Source organism: Natrix helvetica, assembly GCF_964273705.1.
Source record: "Natrix helvetica genome assembly, chromosome: 4".
Taxonomy (NCBI): domain Eukaryota; kingdom Metazoa; phylum Chordata; class Lepidosauria; order Squamata; family Natricidae; genus Natrix; species Natrix helvetica.
In genome coordinates this window covers 134,003,160-134,021,942 of record NC_138550.1, presented here as the reverse complement: position 1 = coordinate 134,021,942, position 18,783 = coordinate 134,003,160, and the positions used below count along the sequence as shown (strand labels likewise).

General features: G+C 39.3%; 1 protein-coding gene across 7 annotated transcripts in view; it reads left to right on the top strand.

Moving 5' to 3' along the window:
• The first annotated feature begins 373 nt into the window (after positions 1 to 373).
• The window catches only part of NCOA2 (nuclear receptor coactivator 2), a 131,624-nt gene continuing 113,214 nt past the window's right edge, over positions 374 to 18,783 (top strand). For 2 of the 7 annotated variants that reach the window (XM_081951010.1, XM_081951004.1), the window contains exons 1-2: positions 376 to 651; positions 10,527 to 10,603. The gene's annotated coding sequence lies outside the window, so the exon portion shown is untranslated. Of the gene's footprint in view, positions 652 to 10,526; positions 10,604 to 18,386; positions 18,455 to 18,783 lie in introns of those variants that run through there. The other 5 variants (XM_081951008.1, XM_081951007.1, XM_081951005.1 and 2 more) reach the window with 5 other exon arrangements.

Genomic DNA, 18,783 nt, shown 5'->3' with positions numbered 1-18,783 from the left:
TAGTGACAGAACTCGTGTTAACCTTAGTTAGAAAAGCGTTTCATCTTGAGACAGACGGAGAGGGAGGGAGACAGACACAGCGCCAATGTGCTTATTATGATCATCTGGTCTTTTAAATGGTTCGGCAAAAGAGCGCCCTTGTTTTCTTTAGTCGTCCAAGAAAAGGAAATCGATGCATCACACCGATTGGTTTCCATTTCTCTTTTGTTAACGACGCGTACAATGGCATCCTTTCCTATCTGCCTTCTTGCTTAGGTCACGGCTCGTTTCGGGTTTTTCCCCCCTCCCTGTTCCAAGACACCGGTTTACGTCCCGGCAACCAGCGTTAAGTCGCAAAGGAAGTTTCCTCTCGGCGAACCGCCCCGCCAAGACGACAGCCGCGGACGGGCTAGGGTGCGCGCGCCCTCTTTCCGTCGCAGGGAGTGGCGGCGGCGGCGGCCCTCCCAGTCCCTCCTCTCTGGCTGGGGAGCTTTGCGGAGAGGAGGAGGGTGAGCTGTGGGAGGGTCTCCATTGAAATAAACAAGCAGCCAGTGATTAAAACGGGAACATGGCGGCCGCGGAAGACTCAGCAGCTCCAGCTTCCTCTTACAAAGCAAAGGTCAGCGCTGGCGGCAGCTTGAGCGAGAGGAGCCGGAGACTTTACTGACCTCGGTAAATGGAAGCGCTTGTGCGCCCCGGCCGCGGGGCCCCCTTCTCTGCGGAACAGGCGCGGGTGGGGGGTTTGGGCGCTCGCGGCTGTGCGCTGTCGGATAACCCGAGCTTGCGCGCGACGCTGCCGGGGAAAGCGAAGGAACTGCCGGAGCTGATGCCGGGAAGACCAAACGGGGGAGACGATCTGGCAGACCGCTTCCCCTTCTCCTGCCACCACCACCCCCCCAGCCTCCGCGAGAGGCAACTTGGGGGGATCTGCACCCGAAAGGGGGAGGTGTCCGCCTGGTTGTCTGCTGCTCCTTAATGAGGGGCGTGCGGTTCCCTGGAGCGGGGAATGAATAATGGAAGCGGGGAGCGAACTGATCTGAAGTTGGGCTTTTAACACCTTCCTCTCCTGCTTTCTCTTTAAAGAGAAGGGGGCGACTCGGCCGTCTGGCTCGAAGGGGTGGGAGAAGAATAGGGGAGCCGCCTGGGGAAACGGGGGTGCCGCTGGCAGGGAAAGAGCTGGCTGCGCCTCCTCATCTTCCTCCTCTCCTCCTACTCCTCTCGGGGGAGGGTCGTTCCGCGCAGAAGAGATTTTAGGGGTGGCAGCTGAAAGCGCGCCCGCCTCTCTCCGAAGGCTTTCCCCGGGGAGCCCCCATCCTGCCGTGTGAGGGGGGGGGACCGAGCCCCTCCAGGAAGGGGGGGCGTGCAAGGGAGGTGACGGCGACGGGCTGTGGCGATGCAAGTTGCCTCGGCGTAAAATTGAGTGGAGGCGACAAAACTCTGCTCCCTCCCCGAGCTTTTGTTGTGGTTAACTTCTCCAACTTTGTGCGCGGCGGCGCGGCCTTCGCAGTCCCCCTTTCCCGGAACCCGACTAGGCCCTGCCTGCTCGCCGCTGGGTGCGAGCGCAGCCTGGGGAGCCGCATTGCTGCTTCGTGTGCCTGGGTGGGTGGGGGAAGGGGACGGCGGTAGTAGTGGCGGAGGCGGCTCCGGCTGCGCTGTCGTCCTCTCCGCTGGGCGGCCTAAGCAGCCGGGTTGCTGGCCGGTGGGTTGAAGGCTTCCTGGGCGCCTCGGTTTCGGAACAGCCGGGTGTTCGGCGCTTCTTTCCTCCCTTTCTCTCTCTCTCTCTCTTTCTCTTTCCCTGTCCGTCTGGGCGGAATTGATCGCGCTGTGTACAATTATGTGGGAATAGAGATGGAAGCGCGGAGAGAAGCGTCACCTTGCTTTCTATTTGGGACGCATTTGGTTTAATGGGTCAAAGAGAGAACCGTATTTCGACCTCCCCTCCTCTTAATTGTATTTGGAGAATTGCGTACGCCTCCTCCTTTCCCGTGGCGGCGAGGATGTGCGCCTAATCCCTTTTCCACCTGCTCCCTGAGCTTTCCTTGTGCAAGGGAGGGTGTTGGACACAGCACATTTTTGCTGTAGCTTTCTATGGAAGGTGCACGCAGTACCCAAGGCCCTGATTTCAAGAAGCACGACGATGGCGTTTTTGCTTCCTGATAGGCAGAAGCTTTTTTATTCCTTGCTCCTGCTGCTGCAAAGGCATCCAGGGTTATTGGTTGTCTTGGTAACTTTGACTTTGTTCCTCTGTAGTATCTATTTTTCATCTATGCCACTTTCCACATATTGTTGTCATCGGCCTGATACTGCGGCTTTCTTAGGCTCATTGTATTGTGTGAAAGTAGATGACTAAAGCAAAGTTGAATAATAAAAATGGAATAATAAATTCAAAATTCTTGTTTACCTTTAAATCACATATGTATACTTCTTCTCTCAATGACAGATTTGTTTAGGGGACTGTAAACATGTTACTATGAATATATTATGAATATAATTCCAAAACTTTGATGAAATAATAATGTGACCAATTCCTTTTAAAAAATTCATGCACTAAAAACAGTTCACTAATTTAGAATTTTCATGAAGAAAAGCTGTTTGGTTACTAAAGAGTTTACACTGACTTGATGTGCATAGTAAAAAATTTAGAATTTCATCTGTCTGGGACAGTCTCTTGTCAAAATTCTGAATATCCTGAATTACTAATTTCTAAGTGAATGTGAAGAAAAGAGTACAGATTTTAAAAATAAACATAGAACACTATGCATAAATGTTTGAGTAATTCTGGTTTCATTATGCTTTTGACTTCCTTTTTTAAAAGGAAAGCTGGACAGTAAAGGTGTTTAAAAAAATAAAAAAAGATTTACAACTTCATTTGTAATTTGTGTATGTAAAAGCTACTTATCTACACTAAATCTCTCTACTGGGCTAAGGCAGTAGCTCAACTTTAGTCAATACAAATATATTATGTGGCATACAAGACTGTTGATACTTGGATTACCGAATAACCAATTCTTAGTTACTTGTTCCATTGTCATTTACTGTGTTTCTTAAAACAATGACAAAATTTAAGAAAACTGATTAATAAAAACGTTGCTCTGTAAGAATCTTTTTGTGGCTGCAAAGTACCGATTTTCTTGTTCAGATGTTGTTGTTGCTTTTGTATAGTAAGGATTTTTGTGGTAGTAACAATCACATCCCTTGTTATTTGTGTTTTAAGCGTGCAGTTTATTACATAATAAAATTACTGGCTTCTAAATTGTTGGGGGCCTTTATGTTGATAGATTTATCTTTTTTATTTGTATATAGATTTATAGGTAGTATCTATAGATTTAAATCATGAATCTCATTATTAAAACTCATCTTCAGTAATGACAATTAAACTGCAAAGCAAAAACTGCTTCTTTGTGGCCTACTAAGGATGCTCCCATTTATTCTTAAATTTCTCTTGGGTAACCAACATGCTCAGTGTTACAAGTTGCCATATACATTCAATAAAACAGTTTCTAGGATTTTTGTGATACTGTATATCATGGGTGTCCAACCTTTTGCTTGCCTGGGTCTTATTGAGTGAAGAATTGTCATGGGACACATATAAAATATATAATATAGTTAACATACGTAAATAGCAAACTTCCTTTAAAGGTTTATGATCTACTGGGCTCTCATTACTAACAGTCCAAAGTTATATGTGGGTTGGACAAACCTGCTGTATATACTATCTTTTATTTCAGAAGAGGACTCCAGTGGGGAATAGCTGACATGGAATCAATAATTAAATTTGATTGTATTCATTGTGGTCTGACCAAGAAAATGATACTGTCATATCTTTCTATTTATTGTTTATTAATTTATATCATGCCTTCCCTCTAGGACCGTGAGGGCGAACCTATGGCACAGATGCCAGAGATGGCATGCAGACCCCTCTCTGTCAGCACGTGCACCATTGCCAGCTGCTCTTCTGGTTCCGGTGCCTTCGTGCGTGCCAGAGCGCCGGAAACCTGAAGACCAGCTGGCCAGTGCACTTGCTCGTGCGTGAAACCCAGAGACCAGGTGGCCTTTGGGTTTCTGGTGCTCCAGAGTGCCCGCTCCAGTTTGGGCACTCGTTGCTGAAAAGGTTCACCATCACTGCTTTAGGAGCTCCCTCCTCCAGTTTTTACCTACAATAACCCTGTGCAAAGTATTGAAAAAGGCCAAACCCTCTCAAGGACTTAGTGCAGCTGCTTCAGAAGTGTTCCTTGGTTTCTTATATCCCTATGCACAGATAATATTTTCAGTGGGATGTTGGTGAAGTGGCTATACAGGCACTTCGATATGGGAATGATTGGGGAAGATTTCAGAAGAGCTACGCTGAACCTTTCAAAGAACACAGCTGCTTTAAAGCTTCAGGAAGTGCAGGTTTCTTTACACAAATGTTTCAGAAAACACTTCTTTAAATACTTTAAGTACTTTGCATAGCCTGCCATAAATTAACTTACATATTGCAAATTTACATATTGTATTTATAGGCTTAGTTATTATATAACCTTTAGGTTGCTTCTAACATCTTTAACATTTGCTGTGTCACTATTCACTTTAACCTTTAGATAATTGTGAACTGTTTGACAATCTAGAATGCTAAAAACGTGCTTTTTGTGATGGGACAATAATTCTAGTGTTTGGTTGGAAAAATAATATAAGTGATAGTTATGCTAAATGAAGTTGATAAAATGGGTTTAAAATAGACTTTGTTCTAGCTATTCTACAGTGTTCATTGTCTTCTGTCACCTTTTGTTGATGATCTTGCCTCCATGTTGACATCTGTTGTAGTTTGTAGCTATAATGAACTCTCCCAGGGTGGATTCACAATGCAAAAATTTTGAGATTTGATCCACAAGAAAAATGTAGGTGTTCTGAAATATTTTATAAATATTGTGCTCTAAATGAATTGACTTACACATGTTTAATCCTCTTTACATAACAGTCCAAAATCCATTTGTCTATTTGGCAAGTCCTTGGTGTTCCTTTCTCTGTTTGTTCTTGTATTAAAGAAAGATTCCAATAATACAAGATGTGCTAACGTTTTCTTAAGAATTAAAATCTAGGTATGTTTTCCAGTTATGGTTCATAAGTATTTTATTGCTTTCATATTTAAAATAATATGATTATAGGAAAATTTTGTGACCCACCAAGATTTTTCTGTGATTGCAGCAGCACACAAATTTAGTACAATAGTACAATACGTGTGAGTGCCTATGTATGTGTGTGTGAATGAGTGAGTGAGAGAGAGAGAGAGAGATAAGTCAGGCTTCCTCATCTGCACCATAAAATGAAACCTTACTAGGTTAAAACTATGTGTATGAAACAGAACATCCATTATCTGATTATATTCTTTGACAACCTTAGATAGTTGCAAATACTAGGCAGTGGAAGGAAATATGGCTACAGTTCAAAGGAATTACTTGAACGTATGTGTATCTATAGAAAAATGAGTGTGGTTGATTATAGCTTTATAATTTGCTCTCAGGTGCATACTATCTTTTTCAGTGGGCGATTTCAATTTTACCAAAAATGTTTTGACTTGGAAATAAAGATAATACATTTTAAGTGTAGCTTACTAGTAATATGTCCTGTTAATTCTTCCAAAATATTATTCACTTAGGAAATGAAAGTGAATCTCTTAGCAGCTACATGTAAATTAAAAGATACTGTAAATAGCCTTACTCATTTGGGAGGAGAGTAAGCCTTGTTAATATGTTACTGCTTTTGCAATTTAGAAGCTTATGCCATTTAAGTGGTACAAATATTATTTCAAATAAGTTCAGGATTCTCTCTTTCTGTCATAATATTTGTAGTGGTTCCAGGACAATGTTAGGTAGTAAGTACACTTGAGTAACCATTGAAATATCAGATTCATAAGTAACCACTGAAATTAGAGCTGTTCAAACTGAAATAAAATAATTGCTTGTCATGTATTTGACCTTTCATAATGCAAGGTGGATGCATGTCATGAGAATCAAAACAACACAATTTTGCTGAATTGTATGGCTAATATCTATTTCATTTCAGTACATCTATAGAATGTATTCTATTGGCTCTTTTGTGGGGAAATATAGTTGTTTTGTTACTTTATTTTCATAGGAAGGCATAGAATGAGTGGTCACCTAAAAATACTGCAGAAAAATCTTCTGTTCTCAGCTGAACTTGAAAGAGGAAGTGCACCTGTATGCTACCAATATTGCATAAAGCTGCTTCCTGTTCAACATTGAAGGTGTATCTTGTTTTATAACCACAGTTGACTATGTGGGTGAGCTGATTATATTACTTTTGGTCACATTTTACAAACTTATTATTTTCCTCTTATATAACTCACTAATATTTTAAAAATCTTTACTAAGTATTCTGAGCGCATGTTAATAAAGTGTGAATGTGCTTGTATTATTTCCAGGTACTTTGGAGGTACCAAAAAGAGTAAGCCAAGTAAAGTCCAGTTCAGTGCCAGATTCACCACGTTCAAAAGAAACTGTGTTGCAAATTCAGATGAGCAGTTTCAAATGTTGTTGTTGAAACAGGCAATTCTAGACTTTTATATACAGGTAATCCTTGATTTACGACCACAATTGAGCCCAAAATTTCTGTTGCTAAGCAAAATATTTGATAAGTGAATTTTGCTCCATCTTACCACCTTTCTTGCCGCCCTCGTTAAGTGAATCATTGGAGTTATTAAGTTAGTAACATGGTTGTTAACTGAATTTGGCTTCTCCATTGACTTTGCTTGTCAGAAGGAGATCACATGACCCCGGGACACTGCAAGCATCATAAATATTAATCAGTTGCACAAGCATCCAAATTTTGATCATGTGACCATGGGAATGTTGCTACAGTTGTAAGTGTGAAAAACAGTCTTAAGTCATGTTTTCAGTGCCCTTGTAACTTTGAACAGTGACTAAACAAACTTGTAATTTGAGGACCACCCGTAGTCAACTGCAGTTCCATCTCCTTTCTTCTCCCATTCAGATAAGTTTTCTTCTGCTTTTCATGTCATCCGACTACTAGGAAACACATAACATTTTTCTCATGTACTATGACATGTAATCAGCCTATCTTTTAAATAATGTTTTAATATAAAAGTTCCATATTGTAGACATTATAATGAAGGTGGTCTTTAAGATTGGTTTTTTCCTTGCAGATTATCCAAACTAGGGTAAAATGCTCTTAAAGAGTGAGGTTCGCTCTCAGCTTATATTCTAATGGCTTGGTTTGTCAGTATTGTTGGGGGTGTCTTAGAAGTACTTTTGTTGGGTGGTTTACTGTTAGTTTATTTGGCAGTTTCTTGATCAGGATACTGTTTACTTGATTGTCCCAAATGTGCTTTTTCAGGAGGCATCTGGACTTTTTTTTTCTTTGAAGATGTTTAGCTTCTTCGGTTCTGACAGGATAGTGAGGAATGGAACACCCTTTGAATGGTGTGGGAGTAGGAATGGATTTTCAGAGAATAAAATGCAGACTACAAGAACCAGGAGGATTACTTAGGTGACCCTGAGGACACAGATAAACTTCCAAGTGCTTCAAGGATCCTCTAAAAGGATCCAAATGACCAGCTGTCTGCAAGGAATATAAATGTTTCCATTCCCATCCTGTTAGAGCTGAAGAAACTTCTTGGATGAGAAGCTAAACATCTTCAAAGAAAAAAACAAGAAAGTTCAGTTGCTTCCTTAAAAAGCACTTTTGGGACAGCCATGACCTGGATGACTGAGAGTCTCTAGAGACTGTTTACTTGATTGTTGGTCTGAGGCAGTGATGGGTTTCAAAAATTTTTAGAACCTCTTCTGTGGGTGTGGCCTGCTTTGTGGGAGTGGCTTGCTGGCCTTGTGACTGGGTAGGACTGGCTTGCCACCATATGACCGAGTGGGAGTGGCTTGGCAGTTATGTGACTGGGTGAGCATGGCCAACTTGTAAAATGTAGTGAAACTCACTAACGCTCTTGCTTAGCAACCAAAATGTTGGCTCAGAAGCTCTGGCATTTGAAGCACGCAAGTCTTAAAGCTGTCAAGTTACAAGACCCTTGCACCCCTAACCCTTTAGGGGAAAAAAACCCCAGGGGCATTCAAATTTGACAGCTTTAAGACTTGTGGACTTCAACTCCCAGAATTCCTCCTCTCGCTCTTCATCTTGATGATGTGTGGATGGGCAGAGGGAGGGAGCTGGAACCGGTTCTAAACAGCACTGTAGATTTGTGGAACCTCTTCTATAGAAGAGGTTATAACTGGTATGATGTTAATCTTGTGGTTAATCTATGCTGATCTGGATGCTGATTGCTGGTGGAGAGATGCTTAAGTCTATTTGTTCCCTTTTTGGTTTGTTGTCTCTTTTGCATATTCTATAGATATTGTTTATGTCTGTGTCTATTGATGGCAGATTTGTCAGAGTGCCAGGTTTCTAGAAATTCCCTAGCATTTTTGGACTTGGCTTGGTCTAGGACTTTCCAGTTTCCCAATTGAAACTATAGTTAAGTATGTCCATATGTTGTGAAATTAAAGTGCTTTCATCATATCTTCTGACTGCTAGTTGGTGTTCATGGATGTGTTCTGCCAGTCTTCTGCCTGTTTGTCCTACATAGTGATTGTTGCAGTCCTTTCACTGCATGTTGTAGGTGACTTCTGATTTTTCTTTTGGAACTGATCTAAACCCCCACAACAATAAAATGCATAAAAGTTCAATATTGGAAGAGTCAAAACTTCTACAGCAGCTGAAGACATTTATTTAAAATTCTATATCTAGTGTATTGCCTTGGTCTTTCCTAGTAGTTTCCCATTAAGTAACCACGTTGCCACCTATAACATAACACTAAAATATTTCAGAACGTTGAACAGTTCAACACACAGGCAACTTTAAAAAAACAACAATGATTGTTGATGCCAATATATGTTACCTTATGGAAGAGAGCTGTAAAAATTAATGAGAGGCAATAATGCATATATTATTTCTTTATTTTTAAAAACTTGATGGTGGAAATGGCCAAAGATATTTTCATTCTTCTTACTTTCTGTTTATGTGAGAGCTGTATATATTAAGAATTCTGAAAAGTTCTAGAAAGTGGTGTCAAATTTGCATTGTTACTGCGGCATCAGGTGATGTATCAACTCCCCCCTTTACTAAACTGGGTGTGGGTGTGGCCAGCGTGTCATGCATCTGGCCCGTGGGCCGTAAGTTTGACAGCCTGTTTTAGACATAGTTAGTTTTTGCAATCCATTGATCTGAGTATAGAAAAGGCTGCAATCTTATGCATACTTATTTTTTTCAATAAGACTTTTACCGTATGCTTAAAGTGTAGATGAGTTACAGTCATTTATTTACTGATTCGAATGTTTTGTTAGATCTCACATTTCTGCACATGAAGACTAGCACAGGGAATTTTTTTTCCGGTTCATGTCTTACTATACACCTTTTCATACGCTTGTCCATATCTTTGAGGAACAGAATGCAACTTGTTTTTTCTTGGTTACTTGGGTTCAAACATTGTGCCATGGGAGGACTATCGATATAACATCTCTTAATAGTCTGTAGAGTCTCCATTCCATAAATTATAGAAAGTCATATTAAAAATAATAATAACTTGTATTCTCTATTGAAACATTGGAGAGGACACCAGTATTTTTTGAAATATTTGGTAATGAAATTACTGAAATTTCATGAATTTTTGGCTATTTTTAATATATGGTTTTAGCTTTAGTGCCTATAAGCCAACTTTTAAAAAATCACTTGCCACAGTTTTGTTCTGAAACAGTTAAAGTAAAATAATCTGTAGGTTTTTCATGCAATGATGATTGGAATACTAAAAATTGTTACTAAATGCTGTAATTGTAGGAACTTGCCTTTATTAGTCAGAAACTAGGATCTTAGTTTTTATCAATATTTATCATACTAAATTTTCCAGATATCCGTACTGAAGGATATTTAAATTTTTGATGTTATAAAATGTTTATCTGGAGAATGATTTGATTAAGTCTATTTTCTGAGTTGATTTTAAGCAGGTTAAATATGATAAGCAAGCTCAATTGCATCAATATCTTGCTCTTATTAGAGCAGAATGTAGCTGGTTGGATGTAAGTAATGCTTGTACATCAATCTTTTAAATGCTCTATTGAAGAGACTTTGTTGCTTGCAATATGGAACCCTGCATTGGATTGGCTTTTTAAAGCTAAAATTTCTTTACATGTAAATGATTTCCACACAGAAAACACTGGAAAAAAGAGAATAATATCCTTTACAAATGGTGGCTTAAATTATAAAGAAAAGGGTAATTTTATAGCACTTTAGAGCAGGAGTCCCCAGCCTCTGGACCGCAGTTTACTACTGGGCTATGGCCTATTTGTAATCGGACTGTGCAAGGTACGCGGGCATCGGCCCACCGTTCTCACAATCCGGTTCTCCTGCCCGGCCTTCGCCAGGCCGGCAAGTGACAAAGGTTGAGGATCGCTACTTTAGAGTGACAAAAAATTAATGTGGCAATATAAAATAAGCAATAGAATTTGGTGTGAATGTTTATTGTGTTTTTCTTTGTTTGTTTATAGCAGGCTTGAGATGTATCTGAAGATTGAAGTTTTCAAATATACAACCAGTACTGATTTAACTGCCTCATTGAATCTTGGTAAGTTATCTTTATTAAATTATCATTATCAGGAATGAAGCATATGGAATGAAGTGTTCCACAAAAAATAGTTCATGTTGTGTTTTCATTCTCATCTAGATTTTTTTCTGTTGAAAAAAAGGTTTCATATGTTCACACAATAACAAGACTTATTAGCTAAGTCATATTGAAAAGCAGGCCTTGAAACAGATTTCCTACCACAGGTTTGGACTCTCCCACTTAGGAATCCTCTTGGTTCATGCCTGGAGTGCTTGGGACTGGCCATCTTTCCTCACCTTGTGGAGCCTGAAGTGGAGATATCCAGGCCCTAATGATGGAGTATCTGGCTCCATTATTCTTCTCTTACCACTCTTGCCAAAGAAAGTTCCTATCAGTTTTTTTCTGTAGTGGAAGTTCTAAGAAGGAACGCTAAAACAGAATCCAAAGCAAAATATTACTATTATTTTGTTTTGGCCTTAGTAGTAAAAAATCCTGCTGTTGCTTTGCAAAGCAGGTGTAAAAGTTAGTTCTTACACATTTCTTAACATGAAATCAAATCTGACCATTGCAAAAACAAGGGACAGATGAAAACCAACCTTTTCACACAAGAGAGGAAATGGGTAGCCTATTTCATAAAACTTGCTCTTGAAACAGAAAACATTAGATATATTTCATTATGGCTTTGAGTCTTTTTTTCAGTACAAGTAACTTATCAAAAAGTCTTATATCATGTGAGCTTGGCTAATTGGTTCCAGTCCTACCTGTTGGACTGGAAGTGTGACAACAGCATCAAGGTATGCTTTGTTGGCAGCTTTGTTGAAGTGAGGCACTTTTTTAAAAAGCTTGCATTGGCTTCCTCAAAGTTGTATTTTGAGTTTATGTAATGACACCTTATTGTAAAAATTTTACAATTTCAATTTCATTTCAGACCTTTTTCAAAAAATTATAAATCTTTAAAACTTTGCAGGCAGACAATGAAATGAATAAAAAAGTATCACCTTGTTTTCAAAGATAATGCCCTTGTCTTGGGGTTATATCTGATGGATTAAGAGTAATCCGTCAGAAGATTTTCTAATGGCTCAATCAGCATTCTACCCCTGATAAAATCAGGGGTAGAATGCTACCGGTTCTGACCGGTTCACTAGAACCGGTAGCAAAATATGCTAAGGTTCGCCCGAACTGGCAGAAAATAAATGCTTTAAAAAGTGTAATAAAGAGGGTCCGACGATCGCACAGCTCACATCGAATCCGTGCGATTGCCGGAACCATTTTATTCTCTTTTAAAATTATTCTTTCCCTACCTATTCGTCCGTACCGGTAGGAAAAGAATGCTTTAAAAAGTGAAATAAGGAGGGTCCAACAATCGTGCGGCTCACAGCTGATCTGCGCGATCGTCAGAATCTCCCCCCCCCCTTTAAAGCATTTTTTTTCCTATCTATTTACCCGAACCGGCAGAAAAAAATGCTTTAAAAAGTGGGGAAAAGCTGGCCACGCCTGACCCCCACATCAAGCCACACTCACAGAACCAGTGGCAAAATAATTTAGATTTCACCACTGAACAAAATATAGAAGAAACAATAAACAGTAACTATTTAAATATAAATATAATCAGATCATTTTTGTTTACATTTGCACAATTTCCCTTTACATAAATTTATGTGGCTTGAGAGAGAATGACTTGGTTTAGTTACAAATAGATTACTGCTTGTATAACTAGAGGCCAATGTCTACCACCAGCATGCCTGGAATAGAATTTACTATCACTTTTCCAAACTATTGTTTTTACCAGGTCCACTTGAAAACAAGGTAAGATTGAACAAAAAGTTTCAGGAGTTAGCATAGGCATACAAGAATTGTTTGTCCTTTTCACAATTACTATAAATCCTTTTCTAGGTTGCTGTGTTAGGATTTTGTCTTGTCAAAGCACAGTGCTTCCCACTGCTTTCTCATCCCATCAGTGATTTTTTCCCCCTCCCATTAGTCTTTCTTCTTCTTCTAATGTGTCCTATTGTTACTCAGCCTTTATATTTGAACCAACATCATCTTCCCATCAAATGTAAACATGATTAGCTATGATATATAAAACATAGTATAAAGCACAGGACGGATAAGTCTTATGTTTTGCCTGTTTCCCATTATTTTTGAATCTGAAAGTAGCATTAAAAGAGGTGTGTAAAAAAAAAATCAGAAATTTTCTGATATTTAAAGTATTCTATTAAAAGAAAGATCAAACTCTTGAACCCCCTAAAGTAGATATTTAAAGCCTACACCTTTTTTTGCACGTCTTAGGATTTTTAGAAAATGAACTTTAATTTTATGAATAATAACAGTGTTGGCCACAATATAGAGTTAGGAAAATGGGATAAACTGTGGGAGAGAAATTATAAATTTACGAAGGCAGCAGCTTACAAAGAAAATCTCTATAAAATGTTTTATAGATGGCATTTGCCTCCAGCGAGATTGGCCAAAATGTACCAAATTTATCCCCTAATTGTTGGAAATGCAATCACAAGCCTGGAACATTTTATCACATGTGGTGGATGTGCCCCATCACAAGGAAGTACTGGTGCAAAATTCGAAAGTGGTTAGAAGAAATTACTGAGCGAAAAATAGAACTCAAACCAGAAGCATTCTTATTAGGACTACTGGATCAAAAAACGGACAAACAATCTCAATACATAATCATACATATACTCACTGCAGCCAGGATTGCCTTCGCACAAAATTGGAAAAAAATTAATACACCCTCAGACGAAACTACAATCAGGAAAATACTTGAATGTGCAGAAATAGACAAAATGACAATAGAACTAAAAGAAAGAGAAGAATCGGACTTCTATAATGTATGGAATAAAATATACAAGTGGCTAGAAATCAGAAGCCAAAACAGGAAATAGAGAATACAAATAGATGGAGATACAAATAATGAATATTACTATAAGTGTTTATATTATGCTTGTTACATCATAGGACAAGTTTATAATAATAGGAAGGCAATGCAGAAGGGAGAATTATAAAAGCTAGGTAGGAAAGCCGATATTGAAAGCTGTAAAATTACTCTATATGGTTATGTATGTTCCGTGTTTTGTTTTGTTTTATTGTGTTTTTTTCCTTGTGTCTTTTTTACTGTTTTTAAAGATTAAAACATTCAATAAAAATTAATTTTAAAAAAGTTTTTTTCAAGTATGTGTTTTGATATACAGGATTCTGATTGTTATTGCTTATTTTCTACTGTATGGTATTATATTACCTGGAAGAGCGGGTGATAACGAAAACTGGCAATCATCTCTACCATCTCCAAATGACTAGATGAAGGCAGATTTGTCTCCAGTGTCTGAATGAAGATAGTGAAAGAGCTACCCAAGTGACTGCTTGACAGTAACTGGTGCTAATTAAATACAGAGTCAGATAATGACACTGATTCCTGGATGAAGGCCAGATTTTGTTTGGCTTTCAGAAAACTTAATTTTCTAGCTCTGTTTATCTGTCAGCTTGGTGTGATATTGCAGCTGAGTTGAATTCATAGTGAAAACAATGCGTATCTTCTTTATGAAATTAGTTAATTTAATATTTATGCATTTGACAATGCATTGAGCAGAGTTGTTGATATTTTTAAATAATGATGTATCATTGTGCTCCAGTCCATCCAATATTTCTTCTACACTGCTTGTTAATAGTTTGATTAGAAATCATCAGTTGAGATTATGCTATGTTCATATACAAAAGTATTTTATTTCTCTGAAATGTATATTGTCTAATGTTTGCAAATTGACACGTTCTATTACTTCTGTGCAACTGTAATCCCAAGATTAAGTCTCCAGGTTTGTGGTTTGCACTGCTGAAACAATTTACTTGTGTAAGAATTGCACCACAAATGTAACACAAAGCATTACAGGTAATCATTAACATGCAGCCACAATTTAGCCCAGAAATTTGGTTGTACAGCGTCGCAATTGTAAGTCAAGTCACCAGATGACTGGATTTGATTTTATGACCATGTTCACAATGTTATTAAGAAAGTCATTGTGGTCATTAAGTAAGTCACTTCATCATTAAGGGATTCACATGGTGGTAACTCCAAATCCGATTCATTCAATGGATGTTCTTTTGCTGAAAAACAGCAAAAGGTTTCAAAATGTGATTGTGGGATGCTATAACCAGTAGGGATGATGAAGTAACTTCAAGGACAGGTGTAAGTGATGTTTTCAAGTCTGTCATAACTTCTAATAGTTATGTGACCAGCTGTACATTAAGGACTACCTGTATGAAACAGCTGCTATTCAGCTTTATTTCATGTATTTGAGGTATGCTTGTTCCAATAAACTTAGTATTGTATTGGTAGCAATACAAGTTGCTGAAAGGGTTTTAGTTTTGTATATATTTTGCTTAATATTTGCATTTGTATGCCAAGTGAGGATATGTTGTGAATTCCAGAAGAACATATAGTGGATATACAAAGTCTGCCCACTTATTAAAATGCCAGTTTTTTGAGATGTAAAAAAATCAGATCAAGGTAAATCACTTCAGGATTCTTTCCACCTTCAATATAATGTATAAATTACAGTTCAATTGAAAAAGAAACTGAAATCTTTTAGGGGGGGAACATAACAATAAAAAAGCAGAATAATGTGGCTGCATAAGTGTTCACACCCTCTTATAAGTGGGGATATGGCTATGTTCAGTTTTAACCAGTCATATTAAAATTGATGCTAAACACCTGCCATCAATTAAAGTGACTCTAATTAAGCCCATATGAATTTCAACTGTTTCAGAAGGGTTTTTTTTTGTTTGCATTTACTCAGTTGCCTCTTACAGCAAAGTCCATCTTCTGTAAAGAGCTTACAAAGCATCAAAGGGATCTTTTTGTAAGATACCAGTCAGGAGAAGGGTACAAAAATGCTCCAAGGCATTGGATATACCATGGAACACAGTGAAGTCGGTCATCAATAAGTGGACAAAATATGGCACAACAGTGATATTAGCAAGAACTGGATATGCCTTCAAAATTGATTTTAAAAAAAACAAGAAGAAAACTGGTCCAAGAGGCCTACAACTATCTAAAGGAGTACTGGTTGTGTATTATATGTGACAATAATCTCCCGTATCCTTCATATGAATGGACTATGGGGTGTCAATACGGAAGCATTTTCTAACAAAATATCCAAGCTCAGCTACATTTTGCAAATGCTTACATCAAGTCTGACAAAAGCAGGTGGGGAAATGTGTTACAGTCTGATGAGCCCAAGGTTGAACTTTTTCGACATAATTCCAAAAAGTATGGCACATAAAACAGCATTGTGCATCACTAAAAGTACGCCATACCCACAGTGAAGCATGGTGGCAGCATTATGCTTTGAGGCTGCTTTTCTTCAGCTAGAAAGCACTTTAACCTTTAGTCAAGGGTAGAACAGTCCAAGTATCATTCAATTTTGGCACAAAAGTTGCTAAAATGCTGAAGATGAAGAGAAATTTCAACATGACAACAACTCAAGCCATACCTCCAACCCCCCCCCCCCCAAAAAAAAAAAGAATGCCCTTATTAGAAGATGAGCAAAGTTTTGGAATGGCCTAGCCAGAGCCAAGACTTGAATCCATCTGAAAATCTGGGCTGAGCTGAAGAGGACTGTGCACAGGAGATGCCCTTGCAATCTAACAGTTTTGAAGTGCTTTTGAAAGGAATGTGTCACGCAGATAAGGCTCCTACCCCAAAAGACTGAATGCTATCATAAAATCAATATGTGCTTCAAGAAAGTATTACCGTATTTTTCAGTGTATAAGATGGACTTTACTCCCCCCAAAAGTGAGTGGAAATGCCTGCGTTTTATACAGCGAATGTTGCCAAAGTCCCACCTACCCACTGGCTCCACCCTTCATCCTCTGCCTCCTAGCAATGTGCCTCCTTGCAGCAAACAGCCTGGTCAGCTTCAGCACAGCCTGATTGCATGAACAGCTGATTGGTGGTTGGACCTGCCTCCTGGAATACCACCTATCAGCTGTTCCAGGCTGCGGGGATCGCCATCACCGCCCATCACTGCTGCCACCTATCATTGCCTCTGCACGCCCATTTTCTGCCACAGTGCGTCCCGTTTTTGACCTCCATATGTCCCATTTGGGACCCATTCTATGCGGCAGGGATCACCACCGCTGCCTATCCCCACCACCTGGAACAGGCCAAAAATGGGATGCATAGAGGTTGAAAATGGAACATACGGAAGCCAGATATGGGGCATGTGGAGGCGGCGATAGGTTGCAGCAGCGATGCACGGTGGTGATCCCCACAGCCTGGAACAGCTGATAGGCAGTATTCTGGGTGGCAAATCCAATTGCCAATCAGCTGCTCATGCTAAATCAGGCTGTGCTGAAGCTGACCTTGATGTTTGCTCTAAGGAGGCAAATTGCTGGAAGGCGGAGACAGATTTTTTTTTCTTGTTTTCCTCCTCAAAAGCTAGGTGCATCTTATAGTCTGGAGCCTCTTGTAGTCCGAAAAATATAGTAATTTAAGGGAGTGCACACTTATGCAATTTTTAATTTTTTCCCCTCGAAAAGATTTCAGTTTGTTTTGCAATTCTATAGCTTGAAGGTAAAAAAAAAACTGAAGTGATTTATCTTGGTCTGATTTTTTTACATTTTTTACTGGCCATTTCAACAAAGGTGTATAGACTGTCTACATTCACCATACAAGAATGTTCTGATAACATTTAGCCATACCTTGCCAACCCTAGGAATATTGTTGAAGAACTGAATCAATGCTTGGAAACTATGAGGATCAAAATGGGGTAAAATAAGCTTATTTAAACCCCTTCAAGATGGAATTGTTATTCAGATGGCACCCTAACAATAGTGATTCCAGTAATTATTTTGGATTGAGTTGTTCTCTTCCTGAATGAGTTAGTCCATGACTAAGTGTTCCTCCTGGGCAACTTTGAACAGCACATGGAAGGTTTGGCTGGTTCACCAGCTATAGTCCTACCTTACACAGGGTTGCCTCTAGAGATGGAAGGTAACAGCTGGTAGGGAATGGATCAGCTAGAGTGGTGATGAATCAGTCCAACAAGTGAAGGATGACACCTATTTATAAGTTGCTGTTAATACCACTTTATAATGCCTTGGTAAGGCCACACTTGGAATACTGCATTCAGTTCTGGTCGCCACGATGTAAAAAAGATGTGGAGACTCTAGAAAGAGTGCAGAGAAGAGCAACAAAGACGATTAGGGGACTGGAGACTAAAACATATGAAGAACGGTTGCAGGAACTGGGTATGTTTAGCTTAAGAGAGAGAAGGACTAGGGGAGACATGATAGCAGTGTTCCAATATCTCAGGGGTTGCCACAAAGAAGAGGGAGTCAAACTATTCTCCAAGGCACTTGAGGGTAGAACAAGAAGCAATGGGAGGAAACTAATCAAGGAGAGAAGCAACTTAGAACTGAGGAGAAATTTCCTGACAGTTAGAACAATTAATCAGTGGAACAGCTTGCCTCCAGAAGTTGTGAATGCCCCAACACTGGAAGTCTTTAAGAAGATGTTGGATAGCCATTTGTCTGAAACGGTATTGGGTTTCCTGCCTAGGCAGGGGGTTGGACTAGAAGACCTCCAAGGTCCCTTCCAACTCTACTATTGTATTGTATTGTATTGTATTAGTTGCTAGTAGGTTTCCAGACCCAATGCAGAGTGCTGAATTGTTGTATTTAAAGCACTACATAGTATAACACTAATTTATATCAAGTAATACCTTGTCAGAATATAATTTCCCTTCTCAATTTGGTCATTGTATGCCATTTCAGTCTCTGTCTTTCTTCTCCTCACCCTCCTTTAAAAGTCCATGAAATACATTCATGTGTAGTAGCCCGTTTTTCTGGAAGCTTTGGAGGAGGGTAAGTTCAAAGTTTGGATCAAGTTAATAGGATCTCTTAAATAGTTTTATTAGGATTTTTTGTAGAAGTTACAGATTTATATTAATTGTATTGTCTTTGTTCCACTGTTCACTCTCCAGAGTTCAAGAGTGGGCTGTAAAATAAGTAAAATAGCAATACAATACAATAGCAGAGATGGAAGGGACCTTGGAGGTCTTATAGTCCAACCCCCTGCCTAGGCAGGAAACCCAATACCGTTTCAGACAAATGGCTATCCAACATCTTCTTAAAGACTTCCAGTGTTGGGGCATTCACAACTTCTGGAGGCAAGCTGTTCCACTGATTAATTG